Genomic DNA, 25374 nt, shown 5'->3' with positions numbered 1-25374 from the left:
TCTAACATGTCCGTGGGCCAAGGTTCTGCGAAACAAGGGCAAAGCCCACACACGAGACCTGAGTTCTTTGGAGAGACCACTGCAGGGGCATTTGATGTCAAAACTACAGGCACCTCAGGGGGAAGGGAAGGGGGGCCACCACAGCCACATGAGTCCACGACGCCAGATCCACGAGGAGCCACCATGCCCACTGTACCATCCTGGGGAGTGCAAAGCCACAGTCTCTCAAGTCTCTGCAGTGGGTGGGTTGCCCACTGGACCATCCTGGGGAGTGCAAAGCCACAGTCTCTCAATGTCTCTACAGTGGGTGGGTTGCCACAGTCTCTCAGGTGGATTACAGAGTCCACTGGTCAAGGAGGAGGCATGGTGGGCACAGTGAACCATAAACAGTGCTTGAGACGGCGGGGCCCAGCGGAGCGGTGCTTGACAGGAAGGGGCCAGCGGAGCGGTGCTTGGGACGGCGGGGCCCAGCAGAGCGGTGCTTGAGACGGCGGGGCCCAGCGGAGCGGTGCTTGAGACGGCGGGGCCCAGCGGAGCGGTGCTTGACAGGAAGGGGCCAGCGGAGCGGTGCTTGAGACGGCGGGGCCCAGTGGAGCGGTGCTTGAGACGGCGGGGCCCAGCGGAGCGGTGCTTGAGACGGCGGGGCCCAGCGGAGCGGTGCTTGACAGGAAGGGGCCAGCGGAGCGGTGCTTGAGACGGCGGGGCCCTCTTCAGCGGTACCTGTCTTCACGGCGGGGCCCTCTTCAGCGGTACCTGTCTGCACGGTGGGGCCCTCTTCAGCGGTGCTCTTCTGCACGGCGGGGCCCTCTTCAGCGGTGCTCTTCTGCACGGCGGGCCCTGTTCACCGGTGCTCTTCTGCACGGCGGGGCCCTCTTCAGCGGTGCTCTTCTGCACGGCGGGGCCCTCTTCAGCGGTGCTCTTCTGCACGGCGGGCCCTGTTCAGCGGTGCTCTTCTGCACGGCGGGGCCCTCTTCAGCGGTACCTGTCTTCACGGCGGGGCCCTCTTCAGCGGTACCTGTCTTCACGGCGGGGCCCTCTTCAGCGGTACCTGTATTCACGGCGGGCCCTCTTCAGCGGTGCTCTTCTGCACGGCGGGGCCCTCTTCAGCGGTACCTGTCTTCACGGCGGGGCCCTCTTCAGCGGTGCTCTTGCAGTATGTCAAGGGAGTCATACCTGGCCTGGACACCCTGCTCAGTCGCCCTCCGACCGTGCTGTGTCAGGCCCCTTCGGGGAGTGAGTCCTGGGCCCTTTGGTGTCGTCCCTTGCAGCCGGGATGGGGCTTGTGGGGCCCTCCTGCTCCGCGCTCCTGGTGGTTGTCCTCTCCGCCCTGCTGTCCTTCCGCTCCTTAGATGGGGCTCTCGGGCCCTTGCCTCCCCTGGCTGCTGTGGCCGGTGAAGTGGCCGGAGTCACCTCCTTGGGGGCAGCCGTCTCTGTCCGCTCACGGCGGCCCTTCAATTTCCGGGTCCTCTTGCCTGGGGGGGGCTGGCTGTCCCCTTGCTGCTCACCGAAGTGTTACTGCCGCCAAAGGGTGGACTCCACATGCCATGCACCACTTGCACTGTAGTAGTTGGGCTGGTGGTGGCTGAGGTGCCCTTGGGACTTTTCCCAGTTGGAGGGGGTGGGTCGGGGGAGGGAAAGAGGTCAAAACTGGAGAGGTAATTTTTCTTGGGACCAAGGTAAGGGGTAGGAGTAGTGGTGAGAGAAGTGGAGGAAGAGGATGTGGTTGTATGAGAGCCAGGTGTGCTGTCCTTGGGTGCAGGTGACTGGGACGTAGGCTGTGGTGAGGTGGTTGGCTGTTGTTTGGGTGTCTGCCTGCGTTTATGTGTCTTGGAAGAGGGGGTGACAGACACAGTGGGAGAGGACACAGGGGACGTGTAAATGCCAGTGGGGGTGGTGACTGCAGGTGTGCGGACTGTAGTGGAGGGTTTGCTGGTGGTGGATGAACTGGCTGATGTTGGGGTGCATGCAGGTGTGAGTGTAGACGTCACAGGGAGGGAGGAGGGAGACGAGGAGGACGGGGACACAGAGGTGGTAGTGACTGTTGATATGTCTGCATCTGTGTGTTGCTTGGGTGAATGCTTGTGTTTTCTGTGGTGCTTATGTTTGGATGAGCTGGCCTTGGTTGTTGAGGTGTGTGCAGGCTGGTCTGATGGTGTGGATGGGATAGGTTGAGGTACAGGAGACAGAGAAAGGGTGGAGGCAGATAGAAGAGGGAGACTGGAGACAGGGACAATGGCTGCCGTCAGTGCTGAGGCTAGAGCAGTGAACGCTCGTTGATGGGCAGCCTGACCCGAATGAATGCCCTCCAGGTAGGCATTGCTCCGATGCACCTCCCTTTCCACCCCCTGGATGGCATTCAGAAGGGTAGTTTGCCCAACAATGAGCGTCCTCACCAGGTCAATGAGCTCCGCACTGAGGGCAGCAGGGGTAACAGAGGCAGGGGCTGAGGTGCCTGGGGCGAAGGAGACGCGCGCCTTCCTGGCCGAGCGGCCACGGAGCGAAGACTGAGGGGCTGCTGGGAGGGCGGTGCTGGTGCGCTGGGTGGCGGCTGTACCTGTTGTTGCGGGGGGCACAGATGGTGCCGCCCCCGCCAGGGAGCTCCCAAACGAGGACGTGTCCGTGTCGCTGGTGTCTCCACCGGCCCCCATTGTGGTGCTCCCCTCGCCCTCCGGATCACTGGTGCCCTCGGTGTCTGTGTCAGTGCCCACCGGGGCCTGGTGACCTGCAGCTCCCTCCTGCTCCGACGCCAAATCTCCTCCGCCGGATGATGCTAAAACACAAGAAGACAAAGATTTAGGGTGGGGGGAGAAATTAAACAAAGTTGAGTGCATGCCTTAGCAATACCCTTTGTGGAGAGGACAGACACAGGTGCCTCGTGCACTAAGTCGCGAACTTGGGGTACACTACTCAGTACCTCTGACTAGGCAAACAGGTCTAGGGACAACACACGCGCACATGGGTGATGCTGGAGCATGGGTAGCTGCACTTGGCACCCTTCAGAGGCCATGCCTAAGGGAGCGGACTACACTACAGAGAGCGCCCGGGCCTAATGTCACCCACAGCCCTCCTCCCCCCCCAGACGCCTCCAATGCGCATACAGATGGGAGAATGTGCGGATACTCACCCCCTTGTGTCTGCTGTGCTGTCCTCAAGCGCCCATCCAAATTAGGGTAGGCCACCGCCAGGATCCGGGACATCAGGGGGGTCATGGTGTGACTGGCACCCCTCCTAGGTCGGGAGGCCATCCCCAGCAGTGTTTCTGCGGTCTTCCTCGTTCCGCGGCGGATGTCCTCCCACCTCTTGCGCAGTGGGTGCCCGTCTGTTGTGGTCCCCCAAGTTCCGGACTTCCTCGGCGATGGCACGCCAAATATCGATCTTCTGGTGGGCGCTCACCTGTTTGACATGTACAGGGTGGGAAAGAGAAACCGTCACATATCTGCATGTTTGGAGTACATGCCCCCCCCCTCCCCAACCTTGTCATGGTTCCCATTCTCTCATCTGTCGTGCGTTGCACTCCCCATTCCCTCCACACCCCACCAACTTACATCCCCCCCCCTCCACACAGGCATAACCCATTCAATGTGCACTGAGTGTACTCACCTGTTGGTCTGGAGGACCGTAGAGTTGCGCATACTGGGGGAGGACCCCGTCCACGAGCTTCTCCAACTCTTCTGAACTGAAGGCGGGGGCCCTTTCCCCAGTCGCAGCAGCCATTGTCACTTCCAGACCGAGTTCACAGCAGCACTTGCAGTATAGGTCCTCTCCTGTGGATGATCAGGTCTCGAATGATTGAGCTGATAGAAAATGGCGGTCACGCCCGCGGCGGTGCGTACCGCGGCGGTGCGTCGCGCGACCGCCGGCGCACATCGTCATTGGCTCCTGAAACCCATAGGCTTCAATGTTAACCAATGCGTCTTCGCACAGCGGTCTTCGACCGCCTACCGCCACGGTGCGCCCCGCCAGCGCAGTGACCTCACATCCCATTGTCCCACTTCACAGGTCAGGCATCGGCCATTTCAAGGGCCCACATGGCTTAATTTCTAATGCGTCACAGAGGCCTAGGCCTTGCAATGGCACACATACAAACATATCAAACCATACCTTTACCTGTACTGTGCAAGCTGTGTTGTACGTACCTGTGAGTGGATTGACTCTGTACTCCATATTCTCCTTCCTAGGCACCGTCCGCTGGGACTAGCGATGAGAAGGAGGAATCCTCGCGTGTACCGGCCGCTGGTGGACCTGTCGACAATGGAAGAACGCCATATAATACTACGATACCGACTTGACCGTGCCTCCATCCATGAACTGTGTGCCCAGCTGGAGCCAGCCCTGATGTCCCCCATCCGCCAACCCACAGGAATTCCCCCTCTGGTGCAGGTTCTGTCAGTCCTCCATTTCTTTGCAACTGGCTCATTCCAGACAACAGTGGCCATGTCATCTGGGATGTCTCAGCCTATGTTTTCCAAGATCTTATCCAGAGTGTTGTCTGCCCTGATGAAACTCATGCGGAGCTACATCATTTTCCCAGAGGAGGGTGATTTGCCTACAGTGAAAGCTGATTTCTATGCCCTTGGACACATCCCCAACATCATTGGTGCAATTGATGGAACCCATGTGGCTTTAGTCCCCCCAAATGACGATGAACAGGTGTACAGGAACAGGAAGAATTACCATTCAATGAATATCCAGGTGGTCTGTTTGGCTGACCAGTACATCTCCCATGTGAATGCAAAGTTCCCTGGGTCAGTGCATGACGCGTATGTGATGCGAAATAGCAGCATTCCCTATGTGATGGAACAGCTACAGAGACAGCGTGTGTGGCTAATAGGTGACTCTGGTTACCCCAACCTGCCGTGGCTATTGACCCCAGTGAGGAATCCCAGGACCAGGGCAGAGGAACGGTACAATGAGGCCCATGGGCGTACTAGGAGGGTGATTGAGCGAACCTTTGGGCTCCTGAAGGCCAGGTTTAGGTGCCTGCATATGACAGGTGGATCCCTAATGTACTCACCAAAGAAGGTGTGCCATATCATCGTGGCGTGCTGTATGCTCCACAACCTGGCTTTGCGACGCCAGGTGCCTTTCCTGCAGGAGGATGGTCCAGATGGTGGTGTTGTAGAAGCCGTGGAGCCTGTGGAGAGTGAAGAGGAGGAAGACTCTGAGGACGACACAGACAATAGGGACAGAGTGATACAACAGTATTTCCAGTAACACCCAGGTAAGAATCACCCACGCCATTTCACAATTGCTTATAGCCTCCTGCATCTGTACTTTCTGTAGTTCCCCACAGATGTTTTTCATTAATTTTTGCCTTTCCCTTCCCTTCTCAGTGCTGTCTGACTCAGTACCTGACTTCTGCTTGGTTCGCACATGAAATACAGCGTATTGACATTGGTATGTTGTCATGACTAATTGACAGAACAGAAATTGAACAGTAATATGTAATACATTTGTTAATAATACAGCATGACTCAAAACAGATTTGTGTGCAAAATGTGATTTATTTACAGTGCTAGATATCGGTACATGTGATTCTAAGGGTGATGGGTGGGGGTGGAGGAATATCCATGGCAGAGTCCAGTTCTCAGTCTCACAGGTGCATTGTTCTTTTGCCTTTGGAAGGATGGAGCATAGGCAGTTCATGGTTGGACAGGGTGGCAATGTGGGACAGTGGGAAGACTTGAGGGGGTATGTCCTGCTGGCGGGGGTCTTGACATCCTACTCTGTCTTTTTTTTTGGTCTCAGGCTCCTCTTACGGGGTGGTTGTTCTTCAGCAGGAGGTGGGGTTCTGGGGGGCTGTCGAGGTGTTGGGACCTCCTGTCCACTAGCGCCGGCGGAGGTGGTAGGCTGTTCCTTGTCCGGCCTAGTGACAGGGGCCCTGTGTGGTGCACCATGGTCCCGCAACGCGTCCTCTATCCCTTTGAGGGCCAGGACGATGGTCCCCATTGCGGTCCCGATGATTCTCAGCTCCTTCCTGAACCCCATGTAGCGTTCTTCCTGCTGTGCCTGGATCTCAGTGAACCTGGCCAGTACCGTCGCCATCGTTTCTTGGGAGTGGTGGTATGCCCCCATGATGGTGGTGAGGGCCTCTTGGAGAGTGGGTTCCCTGGGCCTCTCCTCCCCCCCCTGTCGCACAGCAGCCCTCCGAGCTGCCCGGTTTCCCCCGGCCTCTGTCCCCTGGCCGGTGTACCCGCTACCACTGCCCCCAGGTCCCTGTTGTTGTTGGGGTGTTGGGTTAGCCTGGGTGCCCTGTAGTGGCGGACACACCGCTGATTGAGCTGTCCTAGAGACAGAGGCATGGGCCCGCTGGGTGGGAGCTGGGCTGGTGTTGGCAGAGGGGGTCGGGTCTGGTGTGGCCTGTGGCTGCCTGAGGGGAACCGACTGCCCAGAGGTCCCCGATGGTCCGGGCTGGTCATCAGGTTCACTGTCGACAGAGCTGCTATCCTCAGTGTGGGCCTGTTCCGGGGGTGGGATGGACACTTCTGGACCCTCCTGGCTGGTGTGTTGTCGTTCGGGTCCTGCATGGGGTAAGAGAGTTTGGTTATTGTTTCTGTGTGTGCAATAGCATGCGTGTTATGGGTGCCCTTGTCCCCCAGTGCAGGCATTCCCTTGAGGGAGGTGTTGTGAGGGTAGTTAGGGGGGGGGGGTTAGTGCAGTGGTCATGCTTAGGTGATGGGTGCCCATGATTTGTGTTGGCATGCAGGAGTTGGTGTTGGGATGGGTGGGTTGTGCTGGTGAGACATTGTCAGGGAGGATGTGTGCTGGGGGGTTGGGGGTGAGGGTGGGGGTGTGGGTTGGCATGTTGGTGGGTGTGGGGGGGATATAGTAGTTGAGATTGGACTTACCAGAGTCCATTCCTCCGGCTACTCCTGCGAGGCCCTGAGGATGCAGGATGTTCAAGACGTCTTGCTCCCACGATGTGAATTCGGGAGGGGTGGGTGGGGGTCCGCCGCCAGTCTTCTGGACCGCGATGTTGTGCCGGGAGACCATCGATCGGACCTTCCCCCGTAGGTCGTTCCATCTTTTGCGTATGTCCTCCCTATTCCTGGGATGCTGTCCCACCGCGTTGACCCTGTCCACGATCCGCTGCCATAGCTCCGCCTTCCTAGCTATACTGGTGTGCTGCACCTGCGAGCCGAAGAGCTGGGGTTCCACTCTTAGGATTTCCTCCACCATGACCGGGAGTTCTTGGTCAGAAAAGCGTGGGTGCCTTTGGGGTGCCATGGGGTGGTGTGGGTGTGGTGTGGGGTGGTGTATGTGATGATAAGTATGTTGGTGAGTGGTGCTTTGTGCTACTATGTGGTGTGTGTGATGGTGTAGTGTGCCTCAGTGTGTCTTGCTTTGAATTGTCTGCTGTGTCTCTCTCTCCTTCTCTCAGTAATTCTGGTCGCAGGGGTTTGTGGGTGATGTGGGTGTGTGTTTTATAGTTGGTTGATTGTGTGGGTGTGGTGTGTGTATGTGTATCAGGTGTGTGTATTTCAAATTGTCCAATGTGGCTGGGTTTTCGTGATGTGTGTGTATTCTGACCGCGGCGGTGTGTACCGCCAATGGAATACCGCGTTTGAATGACCGCCGTGTGGATTCGTGGGTCGTAATGGCATGGGCGTATTTCTGTTGGCGTGACGGTGGAGGTTTGGTCATCTCCAGTTTATCGCTGCCCGCTGATGTGGCGGCCTGCAGTGGAGGACGGAATTTTGGAGGTTTGGCCGTTGTGGGTCAGAATGACCGTGGCGGTTAACCGCGGCCGCGGCGGTGTTATGGCGGTCTTCTGACCGGCAGTAAGGGCCTTTTACCGCCGAGGTCAGAATGACCCCCTGAAAAACACAAGCACCACACTTCCCACCACAGGCATCATACACCCAACATACAAAAGCACACACAACAATGTCAACCTCACCCGCCACCCTGTCTGTCACCTCACCATGCACCCCCTCATGCACTGCACCCTCAGTCACTGCTGCTGCCCCCATTCATGCAGTCACTCTACATCTGACATCCAGTCATGCACCCCTGACACTACGTCTGCATTCACCACAACTACATTTACTGACACTTGCAGCACACTCACCAGACCTACAGACACCCAGACAACACTGGCAGCCTGTCCGGCACACCTACACCTGAAACAAGCACTCCCTCAACCTCAACTCCCAGACTGCCTCCAAATACCCTCCAACTGCACCTAAGAAGCTTTTCCTATCCTGTGTTGACCTGTTTGATCCTACTGGTCCACCCCCTTTTGTCCCTAAATGTGCCCATGCCCTTGCCCAGTCCACTCCTTCCTCGTCCAAGTCCGCCCCAGTCCACCCTTCCCATTCCCGTGCCCCTTCCCCAGGAAGAAAGAGGCCCTGTGTTGCCCCAGGTCCCTCTCCCACCCCTCCGGTCCAAGCCCACTCCCACTCCTTCAAAGGGCAAGCCTAAACCCCCCTACCTCCCAAAACTAAGCCCAAGCCCCCCTTCCAGACCTAAGTCCCCACACCCGCCTCCCCCTGCCCCTGTTCCCTGAGGTGCCTGGCTGCCCCGTAGATGCCCCTTTCGAGTAGAGTACCCTTTGCACACATGGGAGTCAAGTTTGGCCTATATTGGCCCTACAGAGACTTTCAAATGGACTGGCCAATGGCCTTATTTGGACAATACTTTTTTTTTTCTAATTAAATTTCAGTGCCCAGTAGTGCTGTTGGCACAATATAGTGACATTGTTCAGCATTTCACTGTGGGGGTGTAGTGTGCACATGTGTGTACTTTGGTGCAGGTCTTTGTGGCCTTGTAGGGTAGGTCCTTTCCGCCAGCCTGTGGGCGGCCTCCACTATCCTCGTCGGGACTACAAAGATGGCAGTGTGTGGATGGACTTCTACTTGTTTCTCATGTGCTTCATTATTTGGCGGCCCGGACCGCCAGCCTGCTGGCAGTTGTGCCTGCCACCGCCGGCGGTGGGGTGTTTACTGCCATGTTCTTAATGACCACCTAAGTTACTTTTTTTCTTAAAGTCACCACATAACTTTAGTTCCCTGCACATTTCCACCATCCAATTATATATGTTCTGTTATATTTCACTTGTTCTCCATTGTAATTGCCTTTCATCTCCAAAACTGCCTAAATCTTCTGTATTCTTTTCCTGTGTGCTACTCCTGCTTGTCTCCAAAATTGCTGGAGTCTGGATTGTGGGTCATAGTTTTGTGTATTGGGCCAGAGAGAGTGCTAGAAATGCTGGCATTGACATTGACATTGACAGGGACCTAGGTTTATCTATTGTAGTCATTACTTGGGTTGGCCAGAAAGGTTCAAAGTGGCATCAATTGCTGCTTTTGATTGAAAACATTGTAGATTAGCAACATCCAGACGTCATGATTGTGCACTGTGGTGGCAATGACCTAAGCACAATTACTGGGGTAGGGCTGGAAATCATAACGAAGGATGCCTTTGCTAAATTAATGTTACTTTTCCCACATACTGCTTTGGTGTTCCCCAATGTTTGCCAAAGGCAGAATTGACAGTGGTCAACGCAGTTTTGTCTGCAGATTTGAGAAAATCAGGAATCATGTCAATAAAGCTGAGTCTACGTTTCTCTGAGACCACACATTACAACATAAGCTTCGATATGGACTGGATATATTGAAAAGACAAAGTTCATTCCACAGGGGGAGACAACAGGCTGTTCCTCAACAACTGAAAAGACTGCATCTTGTTCTCTGTGTAAGTATCATGTACACACTATAAACAGAAAAGTTCTTTTCAGAGCCATCCCTTTTCCGAAATCTTGGTTCTTTTTGTTTTCAAGTCCTTTTATTTTAATTCCTCACTGCCGCGGGTCCCTAGCCAAATAAGGAGTCTGACAGTTATATTGCAGGCAGGTCCACTATGGATTTGTGGATCCGTTCCCAACGAAAACTACACATTCAAAACAACAACACATTTAATACAAACATATCATATTGCCATTCATGCATTTATATAACTGAATCGCTACCTGTGTGTGGGTGTGTGAGTAGCTGTGTAAGTGAATCTGTGGGTGTGTGAGTAGCTGTCTAGTGCATGTATGGGTGTGTAAGTGGTTTCCTGAATCTGTGAATCTGTGAGTGAGAAGATAAGTGGCTGGATAGATGTGGGAGTAGGTGTGAGAGTGGTTGTGTGGCTGTGTAAGCGGTTCTGGGACAGGGTGTGTGATTGGATGTGTCACTGGCAGTGTGGGTCTGTAAATGGTTGTATAAGTGCCTGTGTAGGTGTGCGAGTGATTGTGTGGGTGTGTAACTGGCTGTGTGTCTTTGGTGGGTGCGTGGATGGGTGTGATAGTGTTTGTGTAGGTCTCTAAGGGGGTGTGTAAGTGGCTACATGGATGTGTGACTTGGGTGTTCGAGTGGTTTTCTGGGTGTTTGAATGGGTGTGTGACTTGCTGAATGGGTGCGTGAGTGACTGTGAGTGGTTGTGTGAGTCGGTGTATGAGTGCCTGTGTGGGGTCTGTGAGTGTATGAGTGGTTCTCTGGGTCTCTAAGTGGATGTATAAGGGACTGTCCTGGGGTGTGAGTGTGACTGGCTGTTGGATGTGTGTCTGGGTGCAAGAGTTGCTGCATGGGTGTATGGGTGGGTGTGTCAGTAGTTTTCGTGGTCTCTGAGTGGGTGTGTATGGAGACATTTAGGTGTATAATTGGGTGTGTGAGTGTGTGGTGGGTGTGTGTATGAGTATTTATATGAGTGGTTCTCCGGATCTCTGAGTGGATAAATCAAGGGCTGTACTGGGGTGTGAGTGTGACTGGCTATATGGATGTGTGTCTGGGTGCATGAGTGGCTGCATGGGTGTGTGAGTGGGTCTGTCAGTAGTTTTTCTTGGTCTCTGACAGGGTGTGTATGCAGGTATTTGGGTGTAAAATTGGGTGTGTGAATGTGTGGTGGGTGGATGTGTGGATGTGTGAGTGGGCGTGAGAGTGATTTTGCTCTATGGGTGCATGAGTGACTAAGTGGGTCTGTGAGTGGGTGTGTAAGTCACTGTATGGGTGTGTACATGGCTGTGTGAGTTGGTGTGCGAGTGCCTGTGTTGGTCTGTGAATGGGTCTGTGAGTGGCTCTTTGGGTCACTTATTGGATGTATCAGTGACTGCATGGGTGTGTGAGAAGTTGTATGAGTGGCTGTATTGATGTGTGAGCGATTGTGTGGGTATGTGAGTTAGTGTGTGAGTGGGTGTACGTTTTTTTAATTGGGATCTGAATTCGTAGATCTTTTGTGGATTCACACAGGGGGCCATGCTGAGTGCTGCAGTGGATCCTCTGATCCTCACTCACCCAAAAAACATTTTTCACAATTCACAAATTGGCAGCCGCAACTTTTCTCTCAGGTTGCAGCCAGCCAATCAAGGCATTGCTGTTGGCACCAGGATCCACGGATCATGGATCTGCATCTCTAGATATACATAAATCCTTTTTCTTTAATAATTCCAAATTTACTAAACAGATTTACACCAAATTACAAAAATAATTATTTTTGTACCAAGATCTAACTTTCTGCCAAATTTGGTGTAATTCCATTCAGTGGTTCAGGATGTAGTCATGTCTAAAATCCTTATGGGAAACTGCATGGGGAAAACACATTGGGGACCTGTTTATGTTGCCCCCCGCTTGACAGATCACCATGAAACTTTCTAGACAGCAGATGAAGAAACTGGCACACTAGTTTTGAAAATTTTGTGAAGATTAATCAAACACCGCCAAAGAAACTATATACTAATATAAGGATTTCACTTACCTTATAATGCTTACCAACTATAGTAAAGATATGTGTAGTAAAAGCATGTATGTTAAAAGCATCTGCAAAAACATACATTCAGCTGGACCCCATTTGGGGTCAAACATAAAAGATATTTTTTCTCGGTCCTGCAGTATCGCTATACTAGAATGACATTCAGTGTGCCCCATATATCACCTTTCAGTTGCTAGGTCACCTTTCAATTTCTGATTGACATATTTCTGTGTTAAACTGATACCTATGAGATAAAGACTTTGCCCAGACAGTGTAAACGTATAAAAAAGACAAAATAATTAAGTAATATTGTCACAAAATGTGCTGAATTAGACTGCTTATTTTGCTTTTTCTTGCTGCATAAATTAGTGAACCCCTTCGCTGCCAGGCCTTTTCCCCTCCTGTGCCGAGCCTTTTTTTGGCTATTTGGGGCAGCTCGTACTTAGGCCCTCATAACTTTTTCTCCACATAAGCTATCCACCCCAAATTTGCGTCCTTTTTTTCCAAAATCCTAGGGATTCTAGAGGTACCCAGACTTTGTGGGTTCCCCTGAAGGAGACCAAGAAATTAGCCAAAATAATTGGAAAAAAGGGCTGCAGAAGAAGGCTTGTGGTTTTTCCCCTGAAAATGGCTTCAACAAACGGTTTGCGGTGCTAAAATTACCATCTTCCCAGCTTTCAGGAACAGGCAGACCTGAATCACAAAACCCCCTTTTTCAACACCATTTTGGCATTTTACTGGAACATACGCCATTTTTACTATTTTTTGTGCTTTCGGCCTCCTTCTAGTTAGTGACCGAAATGGGTGTGAAACCAATGCTGGATCCCAGAAAGCTAAACATTTCTGAAAAGAGACAAAATTCTGAGTTCAGCAAGAGGTAATTTGTGTAGATCCTAAAAGGGTTTCCTACAGAAAATAGTAGCTGAAGTAAAAAAAATGTTGAAATTGAGGTGAAAAAACAGCCATTTTTCTCCACGTTTTACTCTGTAACTTTTTCCTCTGATGTCAGATTTTTTAAAGCAATACACTGTTACATCAGCTGGACTCTTCTGGTTGTGGGGATATATAGGGCTTGTAGGTTCCTCAAGAACCCTAGGTACCCAGAGCCAATAAATGAGCTTCACCTTGCAATGGGTTTTCATTCTATGCCAGGTATACAGCAATTAATTTGCTGAAATATAAAAAGTGAAAAATAGGTATCAAGAAAACCTTTGTATTTCCAAAATAGCCACAAGATAAGGTGTTGAGAAGCAGTGGTTATTTGCACATCTCTGAATTCTGGGGTCCCCATACTAGCATGTGAATTACAGGGCATTTCTCAAATAGATGTCTTTTTTACACACTGTCTTACATTTGGAAGGAAAAAATGTAGAGCAAGACAAGGGGCAATAACACTTGTTTTGCTCTTCTGTGTTCCCCCAAGTCTCCCGGTAAAAATGGTACCTCACTTGTGTGGATAGGCCTAGCGCCCGCGACAGGATATGCCCCAAAACCCAACGTGGACACATCACATTTTCCCAAAGAAAACAGACCTGTTTTTTGCAAAGTGCCTAGCTGTGGATGTTGGCCTCTAGCTCAGCCGGCACCTAGGAAAACCTACCAAACCTGTGCATTTTTTAAAACTAGACACCTAGGGGAATCCAAGATGGGGTGAGTTGTGAGGCTCTGACCAGGTTCTGTTACCCAGAATCCTTTGCAAACCTCAAAATGTGGCCCAAAAACACTTTTTCCTGTCATTTCGGTGACAGAAAGTTCTGCAATCTGAGAGGAGCTACGAATTTCCTTCCACCCAGCGTTCCCCCAAGTCTCCTGCTACAAATGGTACCTCACTTGTGTGGGTAGGCCTAGCGCCCGTGACATGAAATGCCCCAAAACACAACGTGGACACATCACATTTTCAGAAAGAAAACAGAGCTGTTTTTTTACAAAGTGCCTAGCTGTGGATTTTGGCCTCTAGCTCAGCCGGCACCTGGGGAAACCTAGCAAACCTGCGCATTTTCTAAAAATAGACACCTAGGGGAATCCAAGATGGGGTGACTTGTGGGGCTCTGACCAGGTTCTGTTACCCAGAATCCTTTGCAAACCTCAAAATTATGCCAAAAAAACACTTTTTCCTGTCTTTTCGGTGACAGATAGTTCTGGAATCTGAGAGGAGTCACAAATTTCCTTCCACCCAGCGTTCCCCCAAGTCTCCCGATAAAAATGGTACCTCACTTGTGTTGATAGGCCTAGCGCCCGCGACAGGATATGCCCCAAAACACAACGTGGACACATCACATTTCCCCAAAGAAAACAGACCTGTTTTTTGCAAAGTGCCTAACTGTGGATGTTGGCCTCTAGCTCAGCCGGCACCTAGGAAAACCTACCAAACCTGTGCATTTTTAAAAACTAGACACCTAGGGGAATCCAAGATGGGGTGACTTGTGGGGCTCTGACCAGTTTCTGTTACCCAGAATCCTTTGCAAACCTCAAAATTTGGCCCAAAAAACACTTTTTCCTCAAATTTCAGTGACAGAAAGTTCTGGAATCTGAGAGGAGCCATAAATTTCCTTCCACCCAGCGTTCCCCCAAGTCTCCTGATAAAAATGGTACCTCACTTGTGTGGGTGGGCCTAGCGCCCGCGATAGGATATGCCCCAATACACAACGTGGACACATCACATTTTCCCAAAGAAAACAGACCTGTTTTTTGCAAAGTGCCTAGCTGTGGATTTTGGCCTCTAGCTCAGCTGGCACCTAGGAAAACCTACCAAACCTGTGCATTTTTGAAAACTAGACACCTAGGGGAATCCAAGATGGGGTGACTTGTGGAGCTCTCACCAGGTTCTGTTACCCAGAATTATTTGCAATCCTCACAATTTGGCCAAAAAAGCACTTTTTCCTCACATTTTGGCGACATAAAGTCCTGGAATATGAGAGGAGCCACAAATTTCCCTCCACCCAGTGTTCTCCCAAGTCTCCCGATAAAAATGGTACCTCACATGTGTAGTTGGGCCAAGTGCTTGTGACAGGGAAGAGCCAAAAACATGTCGAAATTGAGGGGGAACCAAAGCGGGTCCAAAATGGCAGTTTGATAAAAAAACAGTTTTAGGCTGACAAGTGCAACAGAATTTTTATCAGTATAGGTGAGACAATGCTGGGTGTTTGGAATTTTGTGGATTCCTGCGGATTCCGGAAGGTTCCATCACAAAAATATAGGAAAAATGTGTGATTTCCAGCAAAGTTGGAGGTTTGCAGGGCATTGTGGGTAAGAAAATGGTGTGGGTGCATGTGAAACACAACACCCTGGAATCACCCAGATGTTTAGTTTTCAGATGTGTTTAGGTCTTATGGATTTTTCTACATGGCAGCGTCCCAAAGTCCATAAAGTGCAGCCCTCACCATTCCAAGTGGGACGATTTTGAGAGTTTCCCAAGCTCTCATGGCCCAAATGTAAAACGAAAACCCAAAATAATCAAATGTCCTCTTGCTTGCCATGGGATAAGATGTTTTAGTGTGCGGGGGAGAGCTGAAAGACTGTTACCCCCTTCAGTTGGGGTGGGGGCATAACCAGGCCCATACTGGTTGGTAGCCACCACCCCACAATTCTTTTTATTTTTTTTTAATTCCCTGGCATCTAGTAGACTTTCTGACCCCCCAGGGTGTGGATATGGGGTAATTCCCCCATCTGCCCACTGATGGCCAGAACAACTTTGTCCCCATTTATTTGGGGTTGGGGTATGGCCATACCCCCACCCTCTTATTTTGACAAAAAATCTTCCCTGGTCTCTGGTGGGCTTTCTGCCCCCCTTGGGGCAGATGGGCCTTCCAAAAATAAGCCAATCTTCCCCCAAAGGGGGCAGATATGTCCAACAATAATGTTCCCCTCATGGGCAGCGACCCTTGCCCAAGGGGCTGCCCCCCCCCCAAACAAAAAACACACCCACCAATCCCTGGTACCTAAGAGTTTTCTGCCCCCAGGGGGGCAGAAAAGGTCTTAAAAAAATGCCCCCCTGGGGAGCGGCCCTTGCCTAAGGGGCCGCTCCCCTTGCATGAAATTCACGTAAAAAAAAAACTCCCTGGTGTCTAGTGGTTTCTGTCCCCCTTATGGGCAGATTGGCCTCATAAAAATAGGCCAATCTGCCCCCATGGGGGGGCAGACATGGCCTAAATATAATTTGCCCCCTAGGGAAGCGACCCTTGCCTAAGGGGTCCTCCCCACCTCTAAAAAAACGAAAAAAAAATAATCCCTGGCGCCCAGAAGTTTCTGCCCCCCCCCCCTGGGTGCAGAAAAGGCCTTCAAAAAAATGCCCCCCTGGGGAGCGACCCTTGCCTAAGGGATCACCCCCCTTGCGTGAAATTCACGTTAAAAAAAAAAACTCCCTGGTGTCTAGTGGTTTCTGTCCCCCTTGGGGGCAGATTGGCCTCATATAAATAGGCCAATCTGCCCACAAGGGGGCAGAAATGGCCTGAATATAATTTGCCCCCTAGGGGAGCGACCCTTGCCTAAGGGGTCGCTCCCCACCTCTAAAAATAAACAAAAACAAAACAAAACAAAAAAATGATCCCTGCTGATCGGCCTAATAATAGGCTAATCTGCCCCAGGGGAGCAGAAAAGGCCTTTAAAAAAAATGCCCCCCTGGGGAGCGACCCTTGCCTAAGGGATCGCCCCCCTTGCGTAAAATTCACGTAAAAAAAAAAATTCCCTGGTGTCTAGTGGTTTCTGTCCCCCTTGGGGGCAGATTGGCCTCATAAAAATAGGCCAATCTGCCCCCAAGGGTGCAGAAATTGCCTAAATATAATTTGCCCCCTAGGGGAACGACCCTTGCCTAAGGGGTCGCTGCCCACCTCCCCACCTCTAAAAAAAAAAAAAATGATCCCTGGCGCCTAGAGGTTTCTGCTCCGGGGGGGGGGCAGAAAAGGCCTTAAAAAAAAATGCCCCACTGGGGAGCGACCCTTGCCCAAGGGGTCGCTCCCTTTATGCCAATTTCTTATGAAAAATAACTCCCTGGTGTCTAGTGGGCATTTTAGCAGCCAGATCGCTTCGCAATCCGGCTGTTGAAATGCTCAGAGAAACTTCAAAGGGAAGGAAAATCGTTTCCTTCCCTTTGAAGCCTCTCAGGCCTCCTCCACATGCTGAGCATTTCTCTTCCGATCGCGCTGGAAGCTGAGCTTCCACCGCAATGGGAGGAGGCCTCTGTGAGGTCAGCGCGCAATCACGCGCTGACGTCACAGGGGTGTGGGGGGGGTTGGGGGGCTGTCTGGGGTGGAAGGGGAAGGGCTTCCCCTTCCATCCCTGCCTTTGTGGGGTGGGAGAGAACCCCACGGAGGGAGTGCTAGCGCTCCCTTCGGTCTCCGGGCCACGGACGTAATGGTTACGTCCTCGGCACAGAAGCACTGTGCCGCAGGACGTAACCATTACGTCCGCGGCACAGAAGCGGTTAACCCTGCTGCATGATTCAGTCTCCACTGCAGCATGGTTCCAGGTGCCCCCATGTCCTCTTAGATTACAGAATAGCTCTTCTTGCTTATATTAAAATCATGTTCTTAAGGCTTAAACCATTGTATTACTTTAAAACCATATCTCCGTAAGCACCTGAATCACGCTTTAAAGACCCAGGAGTGCCAAGTTCTGCACCTCTTGCACTAATTATCTCAGCTTTATGTGTACCTTGCCCTTTTATAACAATTAAGGAGATGCAAATACTGTACATACTCGTCAAGAGGTCTGTACAGGAATTACCTTGCACCTTCAAATTAAAAAAAAATATATTTAGTTTTTTATAATTTAACATAGATCTTCTACTGTCTGTGTGGGTTTTTTATGTCAGCAATCAATTTCAGCACAGTTCACTTGCTCCTTTTTATCTTGAGATACCACACACAGATTTCCCTCCCCCAATAACATTTATCCCCCCTTGCTGGGTTCTTCATCTGGTGCCTCATTTTAGCACTTTAGACCTTGGGTCATTCCACTTTCATCCATTCACACACTGTTCATTAGATCATACTTCCCAGAACCACACCCTGACACCTCTGCATATCATGTGGCTCCTGTTCAGAGTCCACCCAGAACTACAAGGTTCCTAGTGTGTATAGCATCAATACACTACATCTACCCCATTGTTAAATGACAAGTGTCAGGAATCATTAGAAATTATGACTTTCAGTCAGTCTGCGAACAGCCTGCACTTACCTGCCAGCGGGGGTGACCCGAAGTGATCGAGGTCCACCCCTATCAGGCAATGGCAGTACAGGCTCAGGAGCCGGACCTGCGGGTGTGGTCATCTCCACCATAGTTGCAGGAGCTGGCGAGTGTTGAGGTAGGTGTTTAAAGTGCAATGTGTCCCAAGTGAGGGACTTACCAGTACAAAGTGCTGTCACCATGTTTCCCTTGCATGCTACCACCTGTAATGGGTCAGTGGCAAAAGGGATGTACATCTTACACTTCTGGCTCTGCTTTACCAGAACCAACTCTCCTTTGTCAAAGACTGTTTCTTGGGTGTATTGGTGCTGGTCAACATACGATTTCATTTTGCTCTTATGAGTAGCTTCGGTGTCACAAAGTTTGTCAGCATTCACTGATTGATCTGATGTCTATTGAGGTAGTTTTGTTCTGATAGCTCTCCCAAACACCAAGGTAGCCGGGCTCTCACCCATTGTAGAGTGAGGACTTTATCAAAATCCCCAGAGGACCTGACACATAGCTTAGCTCTAATCCATTCCTTCCATGGATGCTTGTTGAATTACCCTCTTGAGGATGCCCATAAGTTTTTCAACTACACCGTTGGTTTGCAGCCAGAGGGGTGTAGCCTTTTGGTGTTTGACATTGAGTCATGCAGAAAATTCTTTTAACTCTTTGCTTTTGAATGGTGGACCATTATCGAATTTGAGGATCTCAGGAATACCCCAGGTTGCAAAGATGTCATCAGACTTTCTATGACTTTATTAGGAGTTGTTGAGGACAGTGTTTCCACCAGAGGAAAACTGGAATATTCGTCTATGACTACTATGAGGTGCTGTCCATCTCCTAATGGCCTCAAGAAATCAACTGCGACTGTCTCCCAGGCATGGGCAGGAAGGTTAGACATAGTCATTAGGTGCTGTGTTACTTTGGGGGAGAGGCAATTGCACATGTAGCACGCTTTCAATTCATTTTCTACTCTCTCATCTAGTCTATGGAACCACACGCTCTGTCAAAGCTCTTTTGGTGGCTAAAATGCCACAATGTCCTTCATGGGCCAACTCAATGACCCGTTCCCTTAGGCTCTTAGCTATGACGATTCTCAAGCCTGTCAGTATTATGCCTTCTTGTGTGACTGCTAACTGATCCTGTACATTTTAGAACTTTTGGAATTCAGTGTCATCAGACAAAGACTGTGTGCGTCTTCTCCATGATTGTGTTGCATTGAGTTCTTTGGCAATTTTCATGTCTGAGTCTGTGTTCGTGGCAGCAATGATTTGGTCCACAGACAGAGCCGCTGGTGAGCTACACTTCACAATCACAATAAAATTAAGATATTATTCAGCTGTCCTGGATGTAGAACTAGGACAATGTAACACTGTTCAGAAAAAGTAATCTGCTGGGTTCTGATCCTTCTCTGGTTTGTGTACAATCTTATAGTCATACTCTTGCAGCCTCAACCCCCATCTTTCGAAGTGAGGCAACATCTTAACCTTCGTGTTTCCAAAAATAGTGAGCAACCCCTCGTGGCCCATGATTACAGAACATCATTTCCCATACAGGAATAAATGAAAATGTTTGCAGGCCCACACCACAGCCAGAGTCTTATTCTCCGGCTAAGAGTAGATGTTCTGTTTCAGATAGGCTTCGACTGGCATAGGCCACAATGTGTCTCTGAGCACTTGGATGGCTGCTGTGTTGAGCAAGGATTGACCCCAGCCCCACCGAGCTCTCATCTACCATGACCTCTAAATGCAACTTGGGGTTGAAGTAGGCCAATTAGTTGTATTTTTCAGTTTCATGGTTTCTTTCTTTGAAACTCTGATCACATTCAGGACGCCATTGAAATGGAACATTCCGCTTTGTCAAGTCTCTCAATGGGGCAATCACTGTGGCAAGATTGTGAATGTATCTTGAGCAGTAACTGGCCATGCCGAGGTAGAAATACAGCATGGTAACATCTTGGGGGGACAAGTGGATGTAAGGAAATGCCTCCTTGGCATGGTTACCCCCTGACATTTTGCCTTTGCTGATGCTAAGTTTTGATTTGAAAGTGTGCTGAGGCCTGCTAACCAGGCCCCAGCACCAGTGTTCTTTCCCTAACCTGTACTTTTGTTTCACAATTGGCACACCCTGGCATCCAGGTAAGTCCCTTGTAACTGGTACCCCTGGTACCAAGGGCCCTGATGCCAGGGAAGGTCTCTAAGGGCTGCAGCATGTCTTATGCCACCCTGGGGACCCCTCACTCAGCACAGACACACTGCGTGCCAGCTTGTGTGTGCTGGTGAGGACAAAACGAGTAAGTCGACATGGCACTCCCCTCAGGGTGCCATGCCAACCTCACACTGCCTATGCAGTATAGATAAGTCACCCCTCTAGCAGGCCTTACAGCCCTAAGGCAGGGTGCACTACACCATAGGTGAGGGCACAAGTGCATGAGCACTGTGCCCCTACAGTGTCTAAGCAAAACCTTAGACATTGAAAGTGCAGGGTAGCCATAAGAATATATGGTCTGGGAGTCTGTCAAACACGAACTCCACAGCACCATAATGGCTACACTGAAAACTGGGAAGTTTGGTATCAAACTTCTCAGCCCAATAAATGCACACTGATTCCAGTGTACATTTTAATGTAACATACACCCCAGAGGGCACCTTAGAGGTTCCCCCTGAAACCTTAACCAACTACCTGTGTAGGCTGACTGGTTCTAGCAGCCTGCCACACTCGAGACATGTTGCTGGCCACATGGGGAGAGTGCCTTTGTCACTCTGTGGCTAGTAACGAAGCCTGTACTGGGTGGAGGTGCTTCACACCTCCCCCTGCAGGAACTGTAACACCTGGTGGTGAGCCTCAAAGGCTCACCCCCTTTGTTACAGCACCACAGGGCACTCCAGCTAGTGGAGTTGCCTGACCCCTCCGGCCACAGCCCCACTTTTGGCGGCAAGGCCGGAGGAGATAATGAGAATAACAAGGAGGAGTCACTGGCCAGTCAGGACAGCCCCTAAGGTGTCCTGAGCTGAGGTGACTCTAACTTTTAGAAATCCTCCATCTTGCAGATGGAGGATTCCCCCAATAGGGATAGTAATGTGACCCCCTCCCCTTGGGAGGAGGCACAAAGAGGGTGTACCCACCCTCAGGGCTAGTAGCCATTGGCTACTAACCCCCCAGACCTAAACACGCCCTTAAATTTAGTATTTAAGGGCTCCCCAGAACCTAGGAACTCAGATTCCTGCAACCTAAGAAGAAGAGGACTGCTAAGCTGAAAAACCCTGCAGAGAAGATGGAGACACCAACTGCTTTGGCCCCAGCTCTACCGGCCTGTCTCCCCACTTCTAAAGACACTGCTCCAGCGACGCTTTCCCCAGGGACCAGCGACCTCTGAATCCTCAGAGGACTGCCCTGCTCTAGAAGGACCAAGAACTCCCGAGGACAGCGGCTCTGTTCACCAAAGACTGCAACTTTGAAACAAAGAAGCAACTTTGAAACAACTTGCGTTTCCCGCCAGAAGCGTGAGACTTGCTACTCTGCACCCGACGCCCCCGGCTCGACTTGTGGAGAACAATCACTTCAGGGAGGACTCTCTGGTGTCTGCGAGACCGTGAGTAGCCAGAGATGAGCCCCCACAGCGACGCCTGCAGAGGGAATCCCGAGGCTCCCCCTGACCGCGACTGCCTGCTCCTCAGATCCCGACGCCTGGTAAAGACTCTACACCCGCAGCCCCCAGGACCGGAAGGATCCGAACTCCAGTGCAGGAGTGACCCCCAGGAGGCCCTCTCCCTTGCCCAGGTGGTGGTTACCCCGAGGAGCCTCCCCCCTTGCCTGCCTGCATCGGTGAAGAGACCCCTTGGTCTCCCATTGATTTCAATTACAAACCCGACGCTTGTTTGCAGACTGCACCCGGCCGCCCCCGTGCTGCTGAGGGTGTACTTTCTGTGTGGACTTGTGTCCCCCCCGGTGCCCTACAAAACTCCCCTGGTCTGCCCTCCGAAGACGCGGGTACTTACCTGCTGGCAGACTGGAACCGGGGCACCCCCTTCTCCATTGAAGCCTATGCGTTTTGGGCACCACTTTGACCTCTGCACCTGACCGGCCCTGAGCTGCTGGTGTGGTAACTTTGGGGTTGCTCTGAACCCCCAACGGTGGGCTACCTTGGACCCAAACTTGAACCCCATAGGTGGTTTACTTACCTGCAAAAACTAACAAACTCTTACTCCCCCTAGGAACTGTGAAAATTGCACTGTCTAGTTTTAAAATAGCTATATGTGATTTATATGAAAACTGTGTATGCTATTTTGATTATTCAAAGTTCCTAAAGTACCTACCTGCAATACCTTTCATTTGAAGTATTACATGTAAATCTTGAACCTGTGGTTCTTAAAATAAACTAAGAAAATATATTTTTCTATACAAAAACCTATTGGCCTGGAATTGTCTTTGAGTGTGTGTTCCTCATTTATTGCTTGTGTATGTACAACAAATGCTTAACACTACTCCTTTGATAAGCCTACTGCTCGACCACACTACCACAAAATAGAGCATTAGAATTATCTCTTTTTGCTACTATCTTACCTCTAAGGGGAACCCTTGGACTCTGTGCATACTATTCCTTACTTTGAAATAGTGCATACAGAGCCAACTTCCTACAGTGGATGACAGTCCTTGCACCTTGTCTAGATCTGGAGTCATTCCCCATCAAATAATATGTTCCCAAATAACTTGTTTGGGTTTGTGAAATTCACATTCTGCTTCATTTAAAGTGAGAAGCAAGTAACTGGCAAACTTAAGTGAGGGTTTCTTCATGTCCTTTTTGGGTTCTCCCAAAGACCATGATGTTGTCACTGTATTTGAAATCATGTGCAACAGGTTGGATTACTCTACAGATAAAATCCTGAAATATCTCAGAAGATGAAGATGCTCCAAAACTCAGCCACTTGTATCTGAACAAACCAACATGAGTGGAAAAGTGGTAATATATCAGCAGTTCTCTTCTAACTCAATTTGGTAGTACCCTTTGCTTAGGTCAAGATGGAAAAAAACTTTAGCTCCGTTCAATTGCATGATCATGTCTGCTTTATGGGGACCAGGGTATCTCTCCCTCTCAATGGCTCTGTTTGGTTGGTGCATATCAAGACAAACGCGCACTGCTCCACTACTGTCCTTTTTGGTATAACTACTACAGGCAAAATACATGGCGTGGGGCCTGTGGAATGTACACTGATGTCATGTTTCAAAAGTGTTGCCAGCTCTTCCTCTACAGCTTCTTGCAGATGAAAAGGAACTCTATGGTGCATCTGGGCACCCAGATACACGTCTTTCTTGATATGAAGCTGTACTTTCATATTCTTGAGTTTTCCCAACTCATGAAACAACAACAGAAATTGGCTCGTAATCTCAGGCTGAGGACAGAGATTTTAGTTGAGAGATATTAACCCCTTATCAGCCGCTGTGGCAAAATGGAGCAAACATTCATTAGACAGGGTTCCTTGTAGGACATGAATGGTGGCTCGTGCTGATGTTGTTTTGTGTTGCATTGCCACTGTGAACAACCTGTCAGGACGGGCCACTCACCTGAAAAGCAGGATGTCTGCAAGGGCAATGGTATGTCCCCGACCTCCTGGAACACCTCTCAGCACTTCCTGGTGGACACAGAAACCCCGGCAGGTGTCCCAAAAGGAAAGGGGGAGTGGAAGAGAAAGAGACAAAACACTGCCATGTCTTGCCTGTCCAGCCAGGCACCCTGTATCTTCGGAGGGGCAGGTCATTGTTGACAGAGTGGTAGTAGAGTTAGTGCACTCAACTTCCTTGAAACTTAATCTCTCTTTCTGATATGGTAGAAGAACACCGGGATGCTCCAGCACTTTTCTTGCATAACAATAACTGTTGGCACAATTACTAACACTGCATTACCAAAAACCCAAGCTGAGTACCATAACAATAAGCACTGCGACACTAGGGCTGGCTTCACAGAGATTCACTGTTGCACACTACAATTAGAACTGTGGTTGCACTTATCATGCACAAGAAAGACAAACAAGGGCATTAATTATATCACATATAACTTTCCTGCATGCATAGGGTTAAACTAAAAGGAACAAAAACAATCCAAGAAATACAAATGTCCACTGTGGGTTTAAACAGTTAGGGTGGCACAGTTTGGTTTGGTTTCACTATGTGTGTGTGAAAAACCCTTCAAAAGCAAATTCCTCAAACCTGAAACACTGGCATGAATGACACAATTTAAATCCAAGAGTTATGCTGTTAGAGAAAGAAAAGTCACGTAAATGCTCTTTTAAAATTGCACTGTCACTTTTTGTAGTACTTGAGCTCAAGCAGATTTCCTGAAGCACATTTAGGCAAGTAACTACAATAATAATGAAAAATGTTCAGAAATGCATTTGTCTCTTCAAGATAAGCCAAAATACGAGGTCTGAAATACACCAGCTGTTCTAGAAAAGCATGGCGCTCAAAGAACAAACTTCCTGGAGAATACTAGTCACTTAGCTGCAGTCTTTTCTGGATTGCTGGAGGAATTCCTGGTATCACCTGGTACAGGAACGAAGAAAAGAATTGCCTCAAAAGTCCTGAATATGAGGATGACAGCAGGGGCTGGACTGCCAAATCAGAAGCTGTGATCAGGAAGCAAAACAAAGCCAAGCAGGGAGGCATGCTTCACTCCGCTATTTATGGCCAATCAGGAAAGCAGTTGAGTTTCCACATGTGGATGAGTCACCACACCCAATTAGAAGCACATGTCTACACCACACCCAATTAGAAGCACATGTCTACAACTGCTCAAATTAGCAAACAAGCATTGGTAAAACAAGCATTGATAAAACCAATTGTGTAACACAGCACATTATGTTTACTTAGAAACATGAAGGTTCAACCAAGAACAGAGATGTGATTTAACCCTAATCCCTGGGGATGCTGACAGATAACGCAGGAGACTCCTTGGGGATTCCTGACACAACCCTTGGCTTTGTAGTGGTTTAGAAACTGCCAAGCTGTATATCTTCATGTTTGAAGGAGTGAGGTGTGGCACAGGCAAGAGACTGTTGAATTTTTCCACTGGCATGATATTAATTGAGACCCCACCTTTGATGATGAAGGATGTTTTTTTTAATAATAACAAGTTTATTAGTTAATTAAAACCATAAAACTTTTCTTTCCACATAAACAATAACAGAACAATTTTAGTTCAAAAAGACAATTACAGTTCTTTGGTTTAGGGTGAAATGGTAAGTAAACTTTCCTTCCACATAATTTTTTTTAGAAAAGACATACTAGTGCTATAAGGTATTGATAATAGGGCAACAGAATAATCTTATTGAAGGTAAGAAAAAATACAGCGCAAAATAAAATCTTGTGATTAAAATGAAATGATAAATGAAGTTTTCCTTCCACAAAGAAATATAAACAGTAACCCAATGAGGTATTGGTAAAAATAGTGCAAAGTGGGAAGAGACCTTCTATCGATTTTAT

Source organism: Pleurodeles waltl, chromosome 11 (assembly GCF_031143425.1).
Source record: "Pleurodeles waltl isolate 20211129_DDA chromosome 11, aPleWal1.hap1.20221129, whole genome shotgun sequence".
Classification (NCBI taxonomy): domain Eukaryota; kingdom Metazoa; phylum Chordata; class Amphibia; order Caudata; family Salamandridae; genus Pleurodeles; species Pleurodeles waltl.
This window is presented reverse-complemented; position numbering follows the sequence as displayed.